Source organism: Biomphalaria glabrata, chromosome 12 (assembly GCF_947242115.1).
Source record: "Biomphalaria glabrata chromosome 12, xgBioGlab47.1, whole genome shotgun sequence".
Lineage (NCBI taxonomy): Eukaryota > Metazoa > Mollusca > Gastropoda > Planorbidae > Biomphalaria > Biomphalaria glabrata.
The window spans coordinates 6512199-6537443 of NC_074722.1; the positions used below are offsets into that span (position 1 = coordinate 6512199).

At 39.1% G+C, this 25245-nt stretch overlaps 1 protein-coding gene across 5 annotated transcripts in view; it reads right to left on the minus strand.

The window, feature by feature from the left end:
- LOC106051420 (uncharacterized) overlaps nt 1-25245 on the minus strand; it is a 187175-nt gene that overhangs the window by 86702 nt on the left and 75228 nt on the right. The window lies entirely within an intron of this gene.

Genomic DNA, 25245 nt, shown 5'->3' on the forward strand with positions numbered 1-25245 from the left:
GTCCACGTCCATCATGGCGTCGCACCTTCCAAGAAGACCCGAAATCCGTGGGCACCAGCTGAGAAGAAGCCGTTGAAGTCGCCTGTGACCGATCTCAGTGGAGAGAATTTGACGCCTTAATCGCCCTATGCGCCGAACGGCCAGGGAGGAACTAATTGCTAATGGCTGCTAATGATTTAAAAAAAAAATAATGCAGGAAGCAAGCAAGAAATATTTAAAGCTAATTCTCCTCTTTAAAAAAAAACAAAACGCGGTGGAAAACACACCCATTTAAGTGGAGTCTGAAAACTGTTCTAAGAGTTCCCTGGTAGATCTAGATGACGCCACACTCATTTCTGTCCAAATGTCCCCAATTTTGTTCTAATTGCGCAATGAAAGGGGAATGAGGACCTTTCCATTTGAGGGGGGGGGGGAAAACGTACTGGGCAACCTCATCTGTTGATCTAAGTGAGATTGAGATCGATATTTGACTATTTCACTGGTTCCCTTTGTGCTTTACCATTGTCTACGTATTGACAGAGACGAGGTCATCTATTCGGTACTTTTTAGCGTCACGTTCATCGTCGTTTAATAATTGTTACGTGATATGCCTCGGTTATAGACATTGGAATTCACCTGATTTTAATCCAATACCAAAATAATAACTTAAAACTTTACATATATAGATACAATTTCCTAGTGCTACAAATGTAAATAAAATGTATGCATTTCTGTTTTTACTAAAGTAGTTGGTATAAGGTTTAAAATGAATGTAAGCAAATAATATATATTTCAAACACAACGACCTATTTATGTAAGTGTGTGTGTGTGTCTAAATCTACATGTTGCCACTCCTTGGCACTCCCCCTCCCCCGCTCCCCCAGAATCTAAGATAATATATTCGATAGTTCCACTTGAGTGAATAGGACTTCACTGGAGTGTAAAATTAAATATATCTGATAGCTTATTGTCCGCTAGACGGTTCACTTGACTTGTAGGTCACGTCAGGTCTGGACCGGGGGGAGAGGGGGGGGTAGCCTGGGTCATGGAGAGGCCGAGATGATAACAGGGATGAATAGGAAAGGGCGTTGGGGAGGCAACATAGGTGTTGACAGAGTAAGCGAGTAAGCAGGGGCGTCGAAAGAGATGGCCGAAATAGACCACACAATATGCAATGCTTACCATTTAACGAAATATTGTTCAATTAATTAAGACAGACTTGAATTATGAAATCACAAGTAATACTTTTAGTAGATTAGATGTGTTTTGTTTTTATATCCCCAAATATATAAATATAAGTATATTTAATGTTTTCTATCAAAATAAAATAAAATACAGATTAACTAAATTTTATAATGATAAAATAATAATCTGTTTCTTGTTGTATATGTGATTTCAAAACGGCGCTAACTGCCGCTTATCTACTTGACTCGATAAAAACTAGACTAGATTCTCCATAGATGTCACAAACATAGACAGACCCATTTCAAACCGAAATTAAAGCTACCGCTGAAACAGGCGGGGAAAAGAGAACGTAAATCAATCACATCGCAGGCAGACAATGGCTTTATCTGTGTTGATTGTGACAAAATATGTAGGTCAAGCTGGGTCTACGCAGTCAAGCAGCTTCGGACTCAAAACCTTTTTTTTATATCGTTAATTTCTTTCTTCTTTCTATTATTGCTTTAAAATAACAACAAAGAAGTGTATGTGTGTAGGGGGGAGTGGAGGGGTTACAATTATTGAGCAGGGGATTTAAACCAATGTTCAAGTAATTCAAGGTCAAAGGTGAAGGTTCACAGACATAAAAATTATTTTTGGTCAGCTACTGTGTCGTCTGCGTGAAAGAGGGGTCGTAGAGTGGTCAAACTTTGATAAGAAAGACATTCAACATGACAGTCAACGGAGTAGTCTATCACTGTCTTTCACTATTACCGCACCTTTGAGAAGGGCATTCAACGGGAAACACCAGGCAGTTATGGGCTGAACAACGGATAAATATGGGCTGAACACAAGGCTGAACACCAGGAAGATATGGACTGACCAACAGGCAGATATCTTATCTTATCTTATCTTATATAATACAGATATGGTCTAAACACTAGGCAGATATGGGCTCAACAATAGATAAATATGGGCTGAACACCAGGTAGATATGGACTGAACAACGGATAAATATGGGCTGAACACAAGGCTGAACACCATAAAGATATGGACTGATCACCAGACAGATATAGGCTGAACATCAGGCAGATATGGGCTGAACACCAGGAAGATATGGGCTGAACACCGGGCAGATATGGGCTAAACACCGGGCAGATATGGGCTAAACACTAGGAAGATATAAGCTGAACACTAGACAGATATGGGCTGAACAAAGGATAAATAAGGGCTGAACACCAGGCAGATATAGGCTAAACACTAGGAAGATATGGGCTGAACACCAGGAAGATATGGGCTGAACACCAGGAAGATATGGGCTGAACAACGGATAAATATGGGCTGAACACAAGGCCGATATGGGCTCAATAACGGATTAATACGGGCTGAACACAAGGCTGAACACCAGAAAGATATGGACTGAACACCAGGCAGACATAGACTGAACATCAGGCAGACATGGGCTGAACACCGCGCAGATATAAGCTAAACACTAGGCAGATATGGGCTGAACACTAGAAAGATATAGGCTGAACACCAGGCAGATATGGGCTAAACACTATGAAGATATGGGCTGAACACTAGGCAGATATGGGCTGAACACTGTGAAGATATGGGCTGAACACCAAGCAGATATGGGCAGAACACTGTGAAGATATGGGCTGAACACTAGAAAGATATAGGCTGAACACCAGGCAGATATGGGCTAAACACTATGAAGATATGGGCTGAACACTAGGCAGATATGGGCAGAACACTGTGAAGATATGGGCTGAACACCAAGCAGATATGGGCAGAACACTGTGAAGATATGGGCTGAACACTAGAAAGATATAGGCTGAACACCAGGCAGATATGGGCTAAACACTATGAAGATATGGGCTGAACACCAGGCAGATATGGGCTGAACACCAGGCAGATATGGGCTGAACACCAGGCAGATATGGGCAGAACACCAGGCAGATATGGGCTAAACACTAGGCAGATATGGGCTGAACACCAGGCAGATATGGGCAGAACACTATGAAGATATGGGCTGAACACCAAGCAGATATGGGCAGAACACTATGAAGATATGGGCTGAACACCAGGCAGATATGGGCAGAACACTATGAAGATATGGGCTGAAAACCAAGCAGATATGGGCAGAACACTATGAAGATATGGGCTGAACACCAGGCAGATATGGACAGAACACCAGGCAGATATGGGCTGAACACTAGGCAGATATGGGCTGAACACTAGGCAGATATGGGCTGAACACTAAGCAGATATGGGCATGAACACTAGGCAGATATGGGCTGAACACTAGGCAGATATGGGCAGAACACTATGAAGATATGGGCAGAACACTAGGCAGATATGGGCTGAACACTAGGCAGATATGGGCTGAACACTAGGCAGATATGGGCTGAACACTAGGCAGATATGGGCAGAACACTATGAAGATATGGGCAGAACACTATGAAGATATGGGCTGAACACCAAGCAGATATGGGCAGAACACTATGAAGATATGGGCTGAACACCAGGCAGATATGGGCAGAACACTATGAAGATATGGGCTGAAAACCAAGCAGATATGGGCAGAACACTAGGCAGATATGGGCTGAACACTAGGCAGATATGGGCAGAACACTATGAAGATATGGGCTGAACACTAGGCAGATATGGGCTGAACACTAGGCAGATATGGGCTGAACACTAGGCAGATATGGGCAGAACACTATGAAGATATGGGCAGAACACTGTGAAGATATGGGCAGAACACTATGAAGATATGGGCAGAACACTATGAAGATATGGGCAGAACACTATGAAGATATGGGCAGAACACTAGGCAGATATGGGCAGAACACTATGAAGATATGGGCAGAACACTATGAAGATATGGGCAGAACACTAGGCAGATATGGGCTGAACACTAGGCAGATATGGGCTGAACACTAGGCAGATATGGGCAGAACACTATGAAGATATGGGCAGAACACTATGAAGATATGGGCAGAACACTATGAAGATATGGGCAGAACACTGTGAAGATATGGGCTGAACACTAGGCAGATATGGGCAGAACACTATGAAGATATGGGCAGAACACTAGGCAGATATGGGCTGAACACTAGGCAGATATGGGCTGAACACTAGGCAGATATGGGCAGAACACTATGAAGATATGGGCTGAACACCAGGCAGATATGGGCAGAACACTATGAAGATATGGGCTGAAAACCAAGCAGATATGGGCAGAACACTAGGCAGATATGGGCTGAACACTAGGCAGATATGGGCAGAACACTAGGCAGATATGGGCTGAACACTAGGCAGATATGGGCTGAACACTAGGCAGATATGGGCAGAACACTATGAAGATATGGGCAGAACACTATGAAGATATGGGCAGAACACTATGAAGATATGGGCAGAACACTATGAAGATATGGGCAGAACACTATGAAGATATGGGCAGAACACTAGGCAGATATGGGCAGAACACTATGAAGATATGGGCAGAACACTATGAAGATATGGGCAGAACACTAGGCAGATATGGGCTGAACACTAGGCAGATATGGGCTGAACACTAGGCAGATATGGGCAGAACACTATGAAGATATGGGCAGAACACTATGAAGATATGGGCTGAAAACCAAGCAGATATGGGCAGAACACTAGGCAGATATGGGCTGAACACTAGGCAGATATGGGCAGAACACTATGAAGATATGGGCAGAACACTAGGCAGATATGGGCTGAACACTAGGCAGATATGGGCTGAACACTAGGCAGATATGGGCTGAACACTAGGCAGATATGGGCAGAACACTATGAAGATATGGGCAGAACACTATGAAGATATGGGCAGAACACTATGAAGATATGGGCAGAACACTATGAAGATATGGGCAGAACACTAGGCAGATATGGGCAGAACACTATGAAGATATGGGCAGAACACTATGAAGATATGGGCAGAACACTAGGCAGATATGGGCTGAACACTAGGCAGATATGGGCTGAACACTAGGCAGATATGGGCAGAACACTATGAAGATATGGGCAGAACACTATGAAGATATGGGCAGAACACTATGAAGATATGGGCAGAACACTGTGAAGATATGGGCTGAACACTAGAAAGATATAGGCTGAACACCAGGCAGATATGGGCTAAACACTATGAAGATATGGGCTGAACACTAGGCAGATATGGGCTGAACACCAGGCAGATATGGGCAGAACAGTATGAAGATATGGGCAGAACACTATGAAGATATGGGCAGAACACTGTGAAGATATGGGCAGAACACTATGAAGATATGGGCAGAACACTGTGAAGATATGGGCTGAACATAAAACGGAACAAGATTCAAAGACATTCCCTAACTACGACTCCATGACCGAACTTTTGTTTTGTAGATCTGTTTCTACATCGTCAAGCCACCGAACTCGTTGTCTGCCTTTGGGGCACTACTAAGAAAGCTAAATAATTCAACGAAGGATGGCTTCCTGGTCGCGTGGCACGAGCTTAGGACCGTCATTTCGATGATTCCGGATTTGAACCCTGCTTACTTCCGTCCCCGCCGTAAACATCCAAAACATAAAAAACATCCAAAACATAAAAAAAAACATAAAAAACATCCGAAATATGTCACGAAAAGTCCAGTGTTACTTTTTCCCACCACAATGTAAGAAATAAAGTATAATCATTTATTTGACATCTAGTAAACTCAACAATAAATAGAATACAACCATGTAGATAGCCATTTAGGAAGACCATCGACACCTACTGCATCCCTGTCCATGTTGACTGCTATCACTGGAACTCAGTCAACAAAAACAGAAACCTCTGGGGACCACGAAGACTGGATCATTTTAGAGCACAGCCCATTTCCTTTGATCTTGTGAAAGTCCGTGACTGAAACTGAAGCCTGGAGGTGTCGAGGGTTGACAATAGACACTGCAACATGAAATACTATCAGAGATGTTAGATCAGAGAGGGTGCTGACTTTATGTAACACCAGCGGGGCGCAACGCCCACAACACAAACAACGGGAGGTTGTCAAACACAGGTACAACCTGATAGTATCGACTGCCCAATTGTTTTGTTCGGTTGATAGAGATCTGTGATAGAAAGTGTGATGTATTTTTATTGTTTCTTTTGAAACATTTCAAGGCGGTCAAGTTCGAGAGAGCGTGCAGGCTAGTCTGTGCAAACAGGATCTGGGCAGAAGACTGAATCAGAGCAATATTATCTACAACATCATTTCTCATGTTTTTGTGGGTTTTTTTTCCTTTCAACCCAAAAAGTTGCCCTTTCAGACCTTGCGATCTATAGGGCAGATGATGTAAAGGTCGTCTGTTTCTACGGCCCGCTGTTAACTCTTTCTCTCCTGATTGACGATGCCAACGTTGATTTGATTAAACCAAATTGAATTTTGAATTTATAAACTTTAATTATGTGTTGCGTAAAAAGAGCATGCATGTCCCAAAAATTCGATACAAATATATCATTTTCTGATAAACAAAAAAAAAAAGTTATTGAAGTTTAATCATAACAGGATAGTGAGAATACAAATTAGCAAAATGAATAATTCTATAGACATGAGGAAAATAATTACAGAGAGAAAGAGTTAACTAGTGTGTCGATGGCCAGCACAACGACCAACCGCCTTTAATTTTTCCCAACACATGTCAGGTACCTATAAGAGATGAGTGGACTCAGAGGCACCCTGAAATTAAAAGCCCCATACTTTACCAGGATTCGAACCCAGGACCCGTTGGTTCGGAAGCCACTCAACCACCGCACCTCATCATCAAGTATTCTTGATTATTTTATAATTTAAAAAATCATCTTTTTTTTTTCATCCAATTGGACACACACATACACACATAGATACATACATAAAATGTATATGTATTGTTAGGCCTAGTTTATATTATTAGTCAGTAAGAGCCGCACCATAGGAGACGTATATTGAACGGGACTAGTGACGCTTGGGATATTTTGAGTTAGAGACTGGAAAATCAGTTAACAATATGATTCTCTAGGGTAATCACGTGTTTTATTTGACAGAGACACTGACTGTGGCCTTTTATTGGATTAAACTTATTATTCATTGTTCATCAGTGTTGACCACATGTTTTCACTAGTATAAATCGATGTGTGTTATCTTTGTGCTGTTGTTTAACTACATTGAATACACCCCGAACAAGAAACCCAAACGCTTGCTGAGTAATTGATTGAAATCTAACAAACATCTACAGTTGACTTCAGTACAAGATAAACATCCATCACAGTATATATATCAAAAGCAACAACACACTATTTTATCCCATATTTAAAAATCTTGAACCAAATACAACAGAGTCCCCTGGATAACAACGACAGCTTTATACACAGATTTTTTTTTCAAGTCTGCAACTTTAGCACAACTTTTTTTTTTAACTATTACAAATAGCAATGCATAAAGGTTACTTCATTAAATATGCATGACCTTGTGTGTATTTAAGTCTCTCTCTCTCTCTCGGCCTCAAAGTTTATTCTTGGAGCTGAAGGGAATTTTAATTACCATAATTAATAGCGCTGTGCCCAAGAGGGTGGGACAAGGGGGGGGGGGGGGGACACGGTTTTGAGTCGCGTCGACTCAGCAATACGCTTTTCGTTTTAAGGCTCATTGAATCTTCTTTATTTTAATTATAACAACAAATATACTTGACACTAAGTTCACTTTGATTTTGTTTACTTACTCAAAAGTTAATCATAAGACACGAGCTTTACTTTTGGAATTTAGTCTTGGAAGTACAAACTAGTCGAACTAGATATCTTTCTTGTTTATATTTACTTATTTTGATTAGACTGTCATATTTATTCAGCTGCAAAAGCAATAGATAAAGAGAGAGAGAGAGAGAAAGAGACAAGCAAATGAAAAAGAGAGAATGTACATTTTCCTAAAGTACAGTTTAGCTGACCACTACACTACCAGTATGATATTATTCAAGTCCTCGTAAATGAGAAAACTGAACAACACTGAACAAAACTACAAAACTGAACAAAACTACAAAACTGAACAAAACTACAAAACTGAACAAAACTACAAAACTGAACACAACTACAAAACTGAACAAAACTGAACAAAACTACAAAACTACAAAACTGAACAAAACTACAAAACTGAACAAAACTGAACAAAACTACAAAACTGAAAAAAACTATAAAAAAAAACTGAACAAAACTACAAAACTGAACAAAACTGTACAAAACTACAAAACTGAACAAACTACAAACTAAACAAAACTACAAAACTGAACAAAACTGTACAAAACTACAAAACTGAACAAAACTGAACTTTATTACAGAACGCCAATAACTCAAGCGTAAAAAATATTTTAAAAAGATTCAAGTCTAGACTCTAAGCGAGATTTCAAGTTGAATTACTGTATACGATCTGGACCTACACGATAGGGTATCGTTGAACAAACCGACTGTTTGGGGTTCAAAACCTTACTGTAACAGTGAATCTTTTCTTCTTTTGTTTTTAAAATGAAAATTCCATGAGATCAAATATTTTATTTGTCCTTGCACAGACTATCTTTGAAATGGTGGCCCACGGAAACGCTGTTTCACGTTCTGCTAGCATGATCTTCAACTTAATTGTACAATTTCAGACACAATGAAAGCGAATCAAATGTTTTAATTACCTGGGGAATCACTTAACTTTAATTAATCCAATTTTATGAATGAAACATAGAGCACATGTGTATACAATAATTCTCTAGAATATCAGTCTCCTAACAAGCGTTGTTCTGTATGAAATCTAGACCCAGGGGCTTGCATCGAGGATCTTCTGATCCCGCACTGACGTTCATTGAAACAAATAGAAGTTACAAAGTTACTCTTTCTGTTTATCTAGCCGCCCCCCCCCCCCTTAAAGTCTCTTCATATATTCAAGTAGATCTCTCGAGTTCCCTCCCCCTCTCTCACACACACACGATGCACTTAGCGCGGGGAAAAATGGGAGGTGGGGGAGAGGACGTAGGTTGTAAGGCGAACAGTCTCAGTCCAAGCCCGTCTCTTTTAGTTGGCATCAACCGTAACTCATCGCCCCCCCCCCCCCAAACTCTACCGTAGCGTATCGAGTTACATCCCTTTGACCGAAAAAAGAAACATACCTCCGCATTTTTATTAGTGCTGTGTCTGTGACAAAGTATAACTATAATGTTACAATAGTTCCGACTTGTTTGGTCAGTGTATAAGCAGCCTTAGTGGTATAGTATTACTGTAAAGTTTTAAAAAATCTTAAGTTACGATATATTATATTAGATTTTTTATACCGTATGGAAAGATAAAATTAAAAGGTTTACAGTAAGAAAAAAAAAACCGACTTCCGACAATCTAAACGCGACCTCTGGCGACCTCTTTCTGAGATATTATATCCCGTGGAGAGCTTCTATCAACTAGAAGGGAGAAGTCAAATACAGGTGGGGTCGGGGGGGGGGGGGAGGGGGATTACTGTGACATATGACAAACGGGATGGAGGGACGAGGTACTTTGGGTGAGGGGGGGGGGAGGGGTGCGCGAAACATCCTCCTCTTCATTCAGGATCTGTTGTCAATGGGACTATTGGGAGACGTCTGAATAGACTCCGGTTGACTTGACGTAATGTACGGGACACACGCCCAATAGACTGTTGGGTGTCTGACTGACATGCGCACTGAGGGGGCAGGACGATCTATCTATCTATCTATCTATCTATCTATCTATCTATCTATCTATCTATCTATCTATCTATTTGTCTGTCTGTCTGTCTCTCTGTCAGTCCGTCCGTTCGTCCGTCCGTCCATCCATCCAACCAACCATCCATCCATCCATCCATTCAACTATCTATCTATCTATCTATCTATCTATCTATCTATCTATCTATCTATCTATCTATCTATCTATCTATCTATTTGTCTGTCTGTCTGTCTGTCTCTCTGTCAGTCCGTCCGTTCGTCCGTCCGTCCGTCCGTCCATCCATCCAACCAACCATCCATCCATCCATCCATTCAACTATCTATCTATCTATCTATCTATCTATCTATCTATCTATCTATCTATCTATCTATCTATCTATCTATCTATCTATCTATCTATCTATCTATCTATCTATCTATCTATCTATCTATCTAACTAACTATCTATCTATGTATCTATGTATCTATCTATATTTACATTCAATGTGATATATTTACATACATTAGCATTGATGAACATAATAGCTACTACAGGTACACAATATTTTAAGTATTATATACAACCCAAGCCCTAGACAGGAAACGCAAATGGAGCAAATGGTCGGAAGCACGACCATTGTTTCAGGACAACAAGAAAAAGTAATTTAGATCTACAGTTCGTTGGCAATCCTGAAAAGCCAGCGCCATACAAGGAAATTCGGGCAGATGCTTGGCGTCCAATGACATTTTATTGAAGAAATTCATTATTTTATCGCATTGTTAACTTTTACATCAAGGTTTGTGGCAAATGTTAAGAATTAATTACAAAATATAATTAGCAAAAAAAACAACGAAAAAATTCTAAGTCCGAATAGATTAGGAGGTCAGGTAGAGGTCAAGAAGCAATAATACATACAACACTGAATCATAACTTACACAATTGAAAAACACAACCGGGTGAATACTCAGAGAGACATAAAGATAAAAGGACATTTCTAGTTCCACATACTAGGACAAATTCCTACAAGTTCTCCTTTCCTCACTACCATTAGAGAATGGAACATGTTGACTAAATCAGGGGGGGGGACAACCAATTAATTAACTTGCTTGACTAGATTAGCACATAGATACGCATTGGCCTTAATTATCTCCTCTTTTGAAGGCGTATCTGTAATTTATAAGATGAATCTTCTCTTTAGCTTGCTGCTGACATTTAAAGCTCTTTTGCAGACTGTGGCCAAGGAAAAACAGTTTGATGCTCTTTTCAGTTGTTCAGCACTGCCGTAATTTATAAGATAAGATACTACAGTGGAACTATGAGGTGCCAAGGCAGAAGCTGTTTGTCAACCAGTGATGATATAAACTTTAAGATGAAGCTGTAACCGATATTCAATGTGACTTAGAGGGCGGGGCGGTATTTTTGGTGTGGGTCGAGAACGGGTCTCTTTGATAGTTGAGAACTCGTCATGAAGGCCAAGTGTCCGAGGGAGGGGTGCTGTTGGGGAGAGCTCCGACGTGAATGAAATCAAAGTTCAAATAACATTCTGTTTGTTTTAATGTTGTTTTGAAGTTGATCCAATTTCTCAAAGTCAGCTTTTTTTTTTTTTTTTTGCTACGTCTGATGCATATCGCGCTTCAGTGAATCTAACCAACCTTTAGAAATAAAAGTGATACAGTCTTTTTGTAGAACGAGGAAAAGAGAGAGAGGGAGAAAGAAAGAAATATATATATATATAGAGAAAGAGATAAAGAGAGTATGTGCAGAGAGTCTTCAACTGTTTGTATAAATTTTCAATTTCGTAATAACTGAAACCGATGTATTTATCTGTCTACTGTCGGTTCGTTTTTTTTTTTTTAAGGGAATAGAATGTTGACTATTTGGATTGGTTCATTTGATCCGTTTCTCACTGGGATATTTTTTGGTAAACATCTCTCTCTCTCTCTCTTTGTCTCTCTAAGAGAAATACACAAAGATAAAGGCACATTTCTTGTTCCATATGCTAGGACAAATTTGTACAAATGCTCTTTCTTTCCTTGTGCTATTAGAGCAATAGTACTGGTTACCTGAATTAGCCTTGGCAGAGTTTAAAGTCATTGATTAACATGAATGACTTGACTGACAGAGTCACGCCTTGGACGTAATGCTCTTCATGCTTGAAGTAACGTCTGTATTTTATAAGATAATATAAAAGGATAATAAGAGAAGGGGATTTTTATTGTACATCACATGAAGAGAAAAGATAATTTGTTCCTTAGTTTTACACGTTTTGGAAGTTCCTTCAGGAATGAGGATTATGGCGTCCTTACCTTGGTTCCCCACAGAACTACGAAATGGGTATCTTTGTGAATGTTTACAAGATCGTTTTTTTTTTTAAAATGCATAAACAAAATTCTAAAGGGGACTAATTTAACTTATACCACCACATCTGTCAAGTACGACTTTCTTCCCTTATTCAAGATATCAAACAATATTTAATTTTAATTACCAATTAACTAATGGCTTAATTTTTTTTTATTGATTCTTGTGTTGTCAGGTAAATGAAATAATTGTACACAATTTCTGCTAAATCAGAGATTGGCTGTGGGAGAAATAACACGTACAAACTTTTGACCAGACAGACAGACAGAGTTGATATAAGCTTTGTAAAAATAGGCAGCCATTTACAACCAATCAACTACGAACCCTGTAATGTCACAATAACAGGCATATATTTTTTATTTTTAAAAACTATCAGTAGAATACACATTTTGGGATTTTAAAGGAAACAAAAAAAATTAGGATAAATATATAACAATATACCGCAATACACACACCTGCACACGAGCTAACACATACGCTGGCCCCGGCTTGTGCTAATGATGGCCGGATGTCAAAGTTGACCGCTGAAGTGTATAATACTAATCCAAAAAAGCCAATCGGTCCTGAAGTGGCCTGTCAATCAAACGCTAGGAGCCTGGTCTTGTGTGCTCTTGGCAGCTCCGCCCACCTCCCCGCCACTAATGACGTCATGACGAGAGCTGGTCAACAAGACGAATACAATAACAGTAATACATATATGCTAATAAAATGTGATTCGTGTCCGCAAGGTCAGCTGTCTTGGTGGTCATTCACTTGAGGACATTTCTGAAGTAGAAGCAGAGCAACAAGATTGAGGTCGAGAACTTAAAAGTAGCCAACAACACTTGCACTGAATCCTTTTAACGTCTTTGGAACCAGCAACGCTTTTTAGGGAAAAGACGCTATTAGTTTGTGTGGAATGTCTGTCCGTCCGTCCGTCCCGTTTAGATCTCGTAAACTAGAAAAGATAGTGAAAATCCGACATCATATTTCAGACCATTCAAAGTTCTGATGCAACGGCTACTTTTTTTTCTTATCTGAAAGCTAAAAATCTAATTTTTTAAATCACTTATGCTAGCATTTTTTTTTTATCATAAAAATACACCATTTTTACAACTAATCACTATTAATAGTAACAAACACGGGAGGCTCTTTGTTAGGGGAAATAACTATTTACCATATTTTTAACACATTTATGTAAATGTTTTTAGATTTTTTGTCAAAATTTTTTTTTTTTACATTTGTATTGCTAAGTTAAATAAGTTCTGTCATACTAACTACTGTATTTACACTCAAAAAGTTTCTTTTCTTTTTTTAAAGAAAAAAAAATCTATTTAGTGTGCATATAAGTTGGACATAATTTAGAACAAAAATTAATAAGTAGTTTTTCATATTATCACGTGAATTGTAGAGTATTACAATTGCCATAGAACTTTTTTTGGCCAGGTTCACATCTAACTTCACATTCACTTTCACCTATCGTTTGGTCTGCTGGACCGCTGGGGCACCACACAGGATCTGTCAACCTTCTTCCTCATACTTCTCTGTCATTTGTTTTTGATAGAATTTCATTTAATGTGCTTTCTGAAAATATTGAAACTTGCCTTTTACCTGCCCGGGTGGACCACTTCGGATGTCCATAATAGCAAATATGAATTAATAAAAAAAAAAGTTAAAGTTTATTTAACTAATAAACAATTAATGACATGATTGATATAAAATAATTATTGCTATTTCACTCAACCTATGATAATTTTATTTAAATTATATTTTTAAAAATAAATGATAACTTTAAGATTGTACACAATAATGGAATTGTATGTTAAGGGTATTTTATCTTAGAAATATAAGTTTTGATTTTGGTTTATGAACGTGTGCATGTGCATGAGAGTGAGTGTGTGTTATGTCTTACTGAAAAAAGCAATGAGTAAAGCGCAGGTTGACAACAAGAGTAACTGTAATGGTTTATATCCGTTCCTTTATTGTGAACATCTCTTGTGTTTCTCCCCTGATATTTGTTCATCTCATTTAAAATGAACGCATAGACTTACAATTCGTGAAGGTCATTACCTATAGACCTACGTAAGTAATACTACTTTCATCATGTTAGCAGATTAGTTGTGAACAAATATAGTAGGACTTGAGGATCGGGTCTCAATCAAAGAAATCCTATGCCGAACTGGAAGTCGGACACTTAGTGAGGTAGCGACAGAGTGTCGCATGAGGTTTGAGGGACATGTTCTCGGACAAAATGAACTGCGCATACCGAGAGTTGCGATGACATGGAGGCCAGTACGAGGAAAGCGCAAACAAGGACATCCTCATATAACTTGTCGCCACATCTTCACGGAGGACCTCAGAACAGTGGACACCAGATGGGAGGAGGCTTCAGATATTGCCAGTGACAGATCTTTCTGGAGACAGTTTGCCGCCAAATGCACCGAACGGAGCGGGAGGACCTAATTAAGTAAGTAAAGGATTTGGGGGCGGGGAAGTGGTCGAAAGATCTCATAAACAAAGCCAGTCCTTTGGGTGGATACATGACCTGGAGTAGCCTACTAGTGGGGTACATGACCTGGAGTAGCCTACTAGTGGGGTACATGACCTGGAGTAGCCTACTAGTGGGGTACATGACCTGGAGTAGCCTACTAGTGGGGTACATGACCTGGAGTAGCCTACTAGTGGGGTACATGACCTGGAGTAGCCTACTAGTGGGGTACATGACCTGGAGTAGCCTACTAGTGGGGTACATGACCTGGAGTAGCCTACTAGTGGGGTACATGACCTGGAGTAGCCTACTAGTGGGGTACATGACCTGGAGTAGCCTACTAGAGGGGTACATGACCTGGAGTAGCCTACTAGAGGGGTACATGACCTGGAGTAGCCTACTAGTGGGGTACATGGGATAGCACGGACAAACCATTTTGGGGGAACTTCTCTACAAAGATTATAATCAATTTAATCTTTCTGGTACAAAGTTTGAGCACGTAACATCTCCCACACTCAGTCTCGGATTAAGTTGAAACTTTGCACAATTATTTATTGCACCTAACAAAACTTGAATGCATTAAAAAATTAATCAATTAGTCAATTAATCTTTGGTAATTAGTTAATTTGTTTGATGTCGGAAAAGGACAATAACTTCAACATTCTTGAGACTTATATTTGTAAATGTGAAGTTCTTTCCATTAGATTAGTCTTTAAAAAAATATATTTATATATCGCTTTTTCTTTCATTACATTTGAAACCGGTGGCTAAAAATTTAACTCCCCAGACTACACCAGGACACGGAAGAATGTTGAATATACGTAGATGTCACTAGTGTACCGGAACCGGAATGGCGCTGCGGTGACAATTTTGTGGTTTCTTTACCTTGATAAAGTGCTGAAAATGATAGAGCTTTTGCTCCTTCCAAGCCCAAATCGAACGTTTTAAATATGATTTAATTAGTTTCTTGAATTAAACCACACTTCAATGTTTTTGGCTTCTAAGTGCACAACAAGGTTGATCTATCTCTACTTTTTCTACAACTGGCTCAGGTCAACTATGTCCAAGATTGATCTATCTCTACTTTTCCTACAACTGGTTCAGGTCAACTATGTCCAAGGTTGATCTAGCTCTACTGTTTCTACAACTGGCTCAGGTCAACTATGTCCAAGGTTGATCTATCTCTACTTTTCCTACAACTGGTTCAGGTCAACTATGTCCAAGGTTGATCTATCTCTACTTTTTTCTACAACTGGCTCAGGTCAACTATGTCCAAGATTGATCTATCTCTACTTTTCCTACAACTGGTTCAGGTCAACTATGTCCAAGGTTGATCTAGCTCTACTGTTTCTACAACTGGCTCAGGTCAACTATGTCCAAGGTTGATCTATCTCTACTTTTTTCTACAACTGGCTCAGGTCAACTATGTCCAAGGTTGATCTATCTCTACTTTTTCTACAACTGGCTCAGGTCAACTATGTCCAAGGTTGATCTATCTCTACTTTTTTCTACAACTGGCTCAGGTCAACTATGTCTAGTTCAGACAAATATTGCATGAATAAGTAGACCTTTCTAAGTGCACAGGCTTGGACTAATTGCATGAATAAGTAGACCTTTCTAAGTGCACAAGCTTGGACTAATTGCATGAATAAGTAGACCTTTCTAAGTGCACAGGCTTGAACTACTCTGTACAAGTGCTCCTTCTTTCCCAGTGCCGTTAAAGCACTGGAACGGGTAGCCTGGATCAGACAGAAAAACCTATGACTTAGCAGTCTAAGTAAGGTTAGGGGTTAGGACATGATTATCTATTTTCAGTAATGTTTATAATAAGAAGATAAGACCTGTACAAGTTGTATAATTTTGAGACGCAATCTATTAACTACATATCAACTTGCCATTACCCAGAATTCAAATAGACCTACTGATATCCAAATGTCGTTTTAACTTTTTTAACCAAGGCATCTTTGGAAAGATAAAAAATCTGTGATTCTTTCTAAACGACATCTCGACTGATATCAATACAAAGGAATGCCAGATATCGTATCTCCCACAAAACAAATATGATCCAATGAGGCCCCCAAACAACCAGGTAGACAGGTATTCATAGCCTAAAAAGGGGGTCTACCTACCTTCAATACTTTAAAAAGTTTTGTGAGCCTATGTTTAAACCTTTCCTAATGGGTTTCTTAATCCATATGTCTGGGGACACGTTTGTAAAGTCCAAACAGTTTATGGCGGTGTATTTTTTATCATCAGATCCAAGAGGTTGCTGGATCTAGGTTGAGATGAATTGGTTTAGCCTCGTTCTGTCGTGTTTACAATTTTTTAGGGGTCGAGCTGTGGGGATAGGTGCGGAGGGGGTGGGTGGGGGTCAAGACGACACCGGAAGTTGTCGAGATAAGTCGTGAGCAAACAAGATAACTAAATGAAAGATAGTACCGCTTTACGAAATTGTAAGCCATGCATTGGATTCGTTGGTTGGTGCATTTTAGTGTGTCCAAAGAGTGCTACACTGTCACAGTGTGTCTAAAGTGTCTTACAGTGTTATATAGTGTGTCTAATAGTGTTATAGTGTGAGCAAAGTGTGTCCAAATGAGATATGTATATGTTTTCTAATTTTGTAATCTTGCAATTAAAATCTTGATTATTGGTGTTTCAAAATGTAGTCTGAATACCACTTTTACCTACATGAGGTAAAGAAATTCATAGAATAAACTAGAGATGGTCCATCTGTCCGTAGAATGTAACAAAGGCTGTCTCCGTTGACACGGAAACAGGGATTTAAATCTCTAGATAAATAACAGATCAAGCAGCAAAAGTTCGTAATATAAGTACAGGAAACTAAAACCCTTGACCACCATTAATGACCTACAGAATGAGCACAGGTGCAAGAACTGCAGGTTCAAAGGCTTAAAAGGATGATAGCCAGTTGATAAGTTGGCTCCAAATACCTCAGTGACACAGCAGGATCTAATGTTGATCTGGGCGTAGGTTAACAAGCTTTCAGCGGCTTGCACATACTGTGTGGGCATGTGTGGTCGGTGGATCAGTGTATGGGCTGTGGGCGTCTGTGTGGTCGGTGGACCAGTGTGTGGGCTGTGGGAGTCTGTGTGGTCGGTGGATCAGTGTGTATGCTAGTTGCAGTCTCTACATTTTGACATATATGTGATGCGTGCGGTCAGTTTGTGGGAGACTCAAATGTAGACCACGTGACCTTAAGTAGAAGGTATGTGTGGCACGGGGTAGCCAAGTGGTAAAGCGCTTGGCTTCCGAACCGATGGGTCCCGGGTTCCAATCTCAGTGAAGCCTTTTCATGATTTTAAGGCGCCCCGAGTCCACCCAACTCTAATGAGTAGAGCTATTAGTTAAGAAAATAAAGGCGGTTGGTCATTGTGCTGGCCGCATGATACCCTCGTTAACCGTCGGCCATAGAAACACATTACCTATACATCATCTGTCCTCGAGATCGCAAGGTCTGAAAGGGGTCATTTCACTTTCCATTTGACACGAGAAAGGTCAGTATAACCAGTAGCTTGAGGGACACAAATGTGGTAGCTGTGACCCAAGCAGTGTTTCAATTAAAACTTGCTATCCGAGCCTTGGTGAATGCAAAGTTAACAATGCCAATGTACATGGTCTTCATTCAGACTTTGAAAAGCCGCCAATTTCGTTTATAGTCAATAAAACCAATTATATATCTAGGTTTAACACACGATACGCTTAGGACGTAGGATTTTAATGGTCTTTAGATACGATACACGATTTATCACTGCATAAGGTGGTGTAAAAAAAGAAAGCCACCAAGACCACTTCTAGTCTAATAGACAAGTCATTCACAATGGACCTCATTCACCAAAAAACGAACGGTCACGTGATAAAATTGCTAACACAACGGAAAAAAACTGTCACGTGATAATCATTGGTGATTAAAATTAGATCGTAATTTGTATAGAAGAGATAGAGAAGCATGTGACTCAATGTTGTTTGTTTTACGATTGGGGAATGAGGTCCATTCAGATACCCAAATGAACATTTAGAACTAACAAGTCTACAGAACACATGACAAAACAGGGAACTCGCACAGAACACATCTTACCAAATAGTTAAATAATACAGAACATATATGCCCCAATAGGCAAATCATATAAAACACATCTGTCCAAATAGACAACTCATACAGAACACATCTGCCGAAATAGACATATCATACAAAACACCTCTGCCCAAATAGACAACTCAAACAGAACACATCTGCCCAAATAGACATATCATACAAAACACCTCTGCCCAAATAGACATATCATACAGAACACATCTGCCCAAATAGACAACTCAAACAGAACACATCTGCCCAAATAGACAACTCAAACAGAACACATCTGCCCAAATAGACATATCATACAAAACACATCTGCCCAAATAGACATATCATACAGAACACATCTGCCCAAATAGGCAACCCATTAGGCACACACAAACGTTACAATCAAAAAGCTCTATAAAAAGAAAAACCGCCGTTAGACGCATGCCCTATAATGCCCATGAAATACGTTGGACGTAATTATCTTCTTTTTTGAAGTAACGTCTGTACTAATTATTTATATATAAGATAATGCTTCGGTCTATACAAGTGGATTTTTAAATTTGTATCCAAACTTTAGGACAAAGTAGTTTGATGTAATTAATCAATTCTTCCCTCTATTTCCACCTGTATTTATTTTGTGTGTGTGTGTGTGTGTTTATTTGCACAAACAGATGATACTGTATTTTTTTTTTCTTGGAAGGAGGGGGGTGGTGGAGGATAAGGGATAACAATACTTGGTCCCTTTAATCTCGTACTATTGTTATGAGGTAGTATCTGCCACCATATCAATAGATACCAACATTAAGCAAGATCCCAGGTAATCATTTCTTCGCGCGCACACACGGTGCAGTCTGACAGTATCAAATAAATCAAAACTTAACAGTGCTAGATAATCCGAGATGTCGTCAAGATATTAGATTATTATTATTTGTTATTATTATTTGTTATTGTGGACAGACATGTTTTTTTTCATTGTTGTAAATAGGAATTTTAGTGGTAGAGAAGTGGGAAAAAGACACAGACAAATCATATTGGAAAAAAGAGATTTAGTGTTAGCTGTTTTCTTTTCAGCAGAAGTCAGAAATATTTTTTAGAGTTACCTCCCTTCCCACTTTACATAGACTTCTTCCCTCTGTCTCTCTCCTCAGCAAGGACACGTAAGCTGTTCTCTTCGCTATGTAACTGTCTTATCAAGAAGTAAATCCAGGCAATAATTGTTTTTAACTTGAAGAGAATTCTACAGTCTTACAGTGCCAGGTCATACATTACAGCTTGGACTTAGCGTGGCAGATACAATATCTACAATACAGCTACCAACTATTCTATCGATGAGGAACAAAAGACTTTTTAGGGCCTATTGAAAAGTATTTCATAATTTAGACAAATTGGAAATAATAATATCAAACTATTTTCTATGACATTGACACCCCCCCGCCGCCCCCACTCCATTCATTTCGTTAATAATTTTCGAAAAAAAACAACACCGCCCCTGATTTCCCCTTATATGACAACGCCAATGTAAATCTCCCACTATGACGTAAACTACATCAACACATTTTAGTATATTATTATTATTATTATGTTAGAAATGAACGAGTAGTCATTCTCTGACGCTGCCAGGGTCGAGTTTCGCTAAAGAGAAACAAAATTCATCGTAGTCCCTTTAACAGTTTCCACTTAGGAATTTTCTGGTGATGTGGCAGGTCTGCAGAAGTACCGCCCTCTGACAGGCGACGAAGATGTTCCTATGAATGTTAAGGGCCTTGAAGGTGTCTGTGAGGTCAGTTGTTATTATCCCCTCGGTTGATATAACAATGGGGTATATTGTTATTTTGGACAATTTCCATAGACGCTTAATCTCCAAGCCTAGGTTCCCATATTTTCTTTGTTTTTCTATCTCAGTTTTTCTTAAATTATTATTATTATTATTATTATTATATAATTGCTTTTGTAAAGAGCGTCTTCCATGTTTCTCTATCAAGCTGAGAGCTCTGGTCTCTACAGTGGACATGAGGGGTGGGGAAGGGGGGATATCAGCTCGGGTTCAATCTAAATTATCGAGCTCGAACTCTTGCTCTTTCACGTCAACAGTTTGAAGCCACTCAGCCACTGATCTCACAAAGTAGCAAGTAGATTAGAAAATAATAATAAAGCTTACATATGGGGAAGAACCACACTATTATATCCATAACTATCAATATTGCAAAATTAATCACCCTTTTTCTAGAAAAAAAATTATTATTTCCACTAATTGACTAACCGAATTGTTAATTTATTTGATGGATTCATTTGTCGTCATCGACAATGTATAATTGTGTCAAGTTTCAACTTGATCCGAGAATGGGAAGTGGGAGAAATAACGTGTACAAGATTTGTACCAGACAGACAAACAGAGTGAATTGATATAAGCTTTGTACTCACACAAAAAGTAAGGTACCTATGGGACAATCAACGATGCATCCATCAATGTGGTCCACGGTTATCAAGGGTGTCATGTGGTCAGCATAACGACAAAACCCCTAAATAATTCCAGGGGTGGAGGTCAGGGGCGCCCTAAAGATCCAGAAATTCAAAATTCTAGTCATCACCGCGATTCGATCCCGAGACCACTCGATGCGAAAGACAAGCGCTTTACCACTCAGCCACCACACCCCCATCTCACACAATCCCCCCCCCCCCGATAAATGGAGCCTAGTGACGCCACTGGAGCCAACATCTGTCTAGTGCGGAGTTTACGAAGTTTTGAAATGGCAATTGACAATAGTATATTGAGAGTTCATTATATCGAGATCTGTAAACAATTTATCTATATAGATTTAAAGGACGCATATAAAGTATTATTAAGTCTACGGTACATAAGTAAAACTACATTGAATGCATAGAGATATTTAGTCATAAAGTTTTCGATATTACGGTTACATGTTATACTATAACAAATGTAGATCTCACCAAAATAACATACGATCGATATAAGTCCATAGTCCATGCAAAAAATGTTCCACAGAATGTTGTTTCAAGATATACACATTACTCTCCCTTGGCATCCTAGCACAGATTCAACTTCATTGGCCGCCTCCATTTTTTTCATTCTAACAATAAGAATATTGTCTCCCGTGGAAATATGTTTGAAGGCGTGAGTTCGTGCGATGTGCATGTGCTTGTGTGATGTTTATTTTGTGTAAGCCTGTGTGTGAGTTTGTCTATAAATTAAAAAAAAAAGTCTCCCGTTTCAGACCTAGTGATCTATAATGCAGATGATGCAAAGGTCATCTTTTTCTGTGAACCACGGTTTACTAGGGTGTCATGTAGCCAGCACAACGACCAAACGCCTTTACTTTTTTCCCAACACATTTAAGGTACCCATTAGAGCTGGGTGGACTCAGAGGCGCCCAAAGTTTCCAGTCTTCACCAGGATTCGAACCCGGAACCCCACGGTTCGGAAGCCAAGCGCTTTACCGCCCAGCCACCGCGCCAACCGAGTGAGTCCAAGTTTGGAGTAATCGTGTATATAAAAAATGACGTAACCTGTAGGGGTCAGTTAGTCAACGTTGTAGCTCTGAACACTACAAAAGTACAACAAATGGTCAAGCATCAGGTCAAGCTCATCAGAAACATTGCATAAGCATGTTTCCAGAACAAGATGTGGATGTGGAAAGACCCCCCCCACACACACACACACCTATATGCATCACTACTATAACAATACAAAATGTAGACTTTAATATCTTTTAACAAGTCATTTAATTTGCCATCTGACGTTAGTGTCAAATGTATAAATGTCCGCTGGACCTAATGATTTGTACAAATATTTATTATATAGGAATTTACTTATTAAATACAGTCTAACACACACACACACACATATCTATCTATATATATGATTACAAATATATATAATTCCTATTAATATACTCATATGACACCTGGGCCCGAGGACCTGCACAAATGTTGACATAGACTGGTTAGGAGATATAGTTTTATTGACTTGCGTATTCATATGGACCCTTGACCTAAAGATTTCCATTAATATTGACACCGTTTGGCTTAGAGATTTCGTTTATTTAACATGTAATAACAAAGATAAACAAGAAGTCTGAAAGAGAGAGGGGTTAGGGTAGGAGAAGAATGCTGTGACATTCTTAATCTTGTTCTATTGTATATATTGTAGAGCGTGTGACACACGAGACAGACGCCCTCCCAGCAATGTGTACTAAAAAAAATGAAACAAAAATCTCTGGCTAGTAGTTGTGCAACCACGGGGGGCAACCGTGGATTTACCCGGGCTTTACATCAAAAGTAAATTGAGTTGTCTTTCTTGACAATAGTGACACCTAGCCTCGACCCGGAGCTGTGAAGATTTTAGTTTTATAAACAGCAGCGTAGACTTTGAGCCAGGTTATATAACGATAAAAGAGAGATGTCTATATAGAAAGATCCATTTTTTGTAGAGATCTTGATCACAAGTGGTCAAGACATTGAGGTGTGAGTTATTAAAACAACGACGTGGGTTTGAGTCACAACCATGAAGCTGATGGCCACCACAAGCTGATGACCACCACAAGCTGATGGCCACCACAAGCTGATGACCACCACAAGCTGATGGCCACCACAAGCTGATGGCCACCACAAGCTGATGGCCAGTGGAGATATGCTGTGTAAATGTCAACATCCCTGGGACCCTCATGAAGTTTGTTGTCTGAATGGTTAAGCCCATAATGCTGAAATGAGGATCTCAGGTTCCAATCCTTATCTTGTTATTAGGAATTGGTCTATTGGTCAATCCACTGCCCACTCAATGCTCTGACAATATGGCCAAGCAGGCGTCCCAGGTGCTGTCTGCGGCCGTCAATCGGTAGGTTATTTGTATGTATGAATAATCCCAACAATTTTAAATAGTTGTATATCCCATAATAGTATATAGATCTATGCGGTGTTATACTTGGCAATCTTTTTTTTTTTTTATTGTTGCCAGTTTGCAATCTTGAATCTATACTTTGTGTTGTTGTTTTGTCTTAGACCTTCTAATCTTTATTTAGGACCTTGTTTTTATTAACATTTTGGAGTCATTAGCTTAGTCTTAAAAATAAAACAATGATTTATTCTTTTATTTTGTTTTAGGAAACCTCAGTATTAGTGCTTTTCATTGTGCTCATACACCTTGTATATCCATGGGCTCGTCGCCTCTATTATTTGCCTTTTTTTTAAAACTTTATTATAGTTACAGCAAACATTGTAGTGTAGTATCTACGAGATGGAATAATTACTTTTCATCATGTATTTTAGAACCAACAATCAATAGTGAATTTGAGCTTGAAATTATATTAATAATTATAACTTTAATTGTGGTAAAAGAGTACATAAATATATTCACGCTTAAAACTGTTAGGATGAGGTACATTTACGTGACGTACAGAACTATGATTAAAATAAGTAATGCTATAGACCAGGGGTTCTCAACCTGTGGGTCGCGACCCCCTTGGGAGTCGAATGACAATTTGCCAGGGGTCGGCTAAGACCATCGAAAATATGGATTGTTTTTGACTATTCTTCTATTGCTGTATGTGTGTGTGAGGAGGGGGGAGGGGGTCGCGGCAGAGTGGGGGATTGTAAAAAGGGGTCGTCGGGCTTAAAAGGTTGAGAACCGCTGCTATAGACTCTTAGACTGTTTTTCTTTGATAAAAATTATAATGTCCCTTTTCATGTTGTTAATTGTAGTCAAACAGAATTTCCATTTGATTTGATCAATAATATTATCTTATCTTATCTTATATCTTATCTCTTATCTTATGAATCCTTAAGTAATGATAACAGTGTCGTTACAAAATACTTCAGGTCAGATTGACTTCTTCTTGAGCCACAGCCATCTTAGAGTATTAGATCTAGTTCAGGGGCTATAATTTTATTTAATTTATTCACGTCTGCACTTTTAAGTCTATGCTGTGTACTGTGTTAAAGAAAAATGAGCTTATTTTATCAAGGCATAATGCAGTATGTTATACTGGTTTTTATAAAGATGGGACCAATTCAGAATACATTGTCTTGGTCATTATGAAAAGAAATAACTGACATAATAATTACAATGCACCGATTGCATAAAAAATAATGAATATTTTCATGGACATTTATTTATCCTTCTGTTAATCTCTCGTCCACTTTCTCATTCTGTCTAACCCCCCTCTTTTTTCTGATCAATTGCCTCTTCAAAGTCCTCTTCGACTTAGGACTTATTTACATTGATCACCTGCCAATCAGGTTTCTATTCGTATCAATTAATAAAAAAAGACACGTCCGATCGATTACTTTCGTGGGGGGTGGGAGAATACCCGTCAGATCAAACGAGCGATTACGTCATTAATATCTAAATATAGCACAAGCTGATTTCGGTTAGTTTTCAAGTGTGATACTAATGAGGTCCGATCCAGCCTCGATTTCATAGCGAGGTCAATTCGTTCACAAAGACACAGGTTAAGTTGAACATAT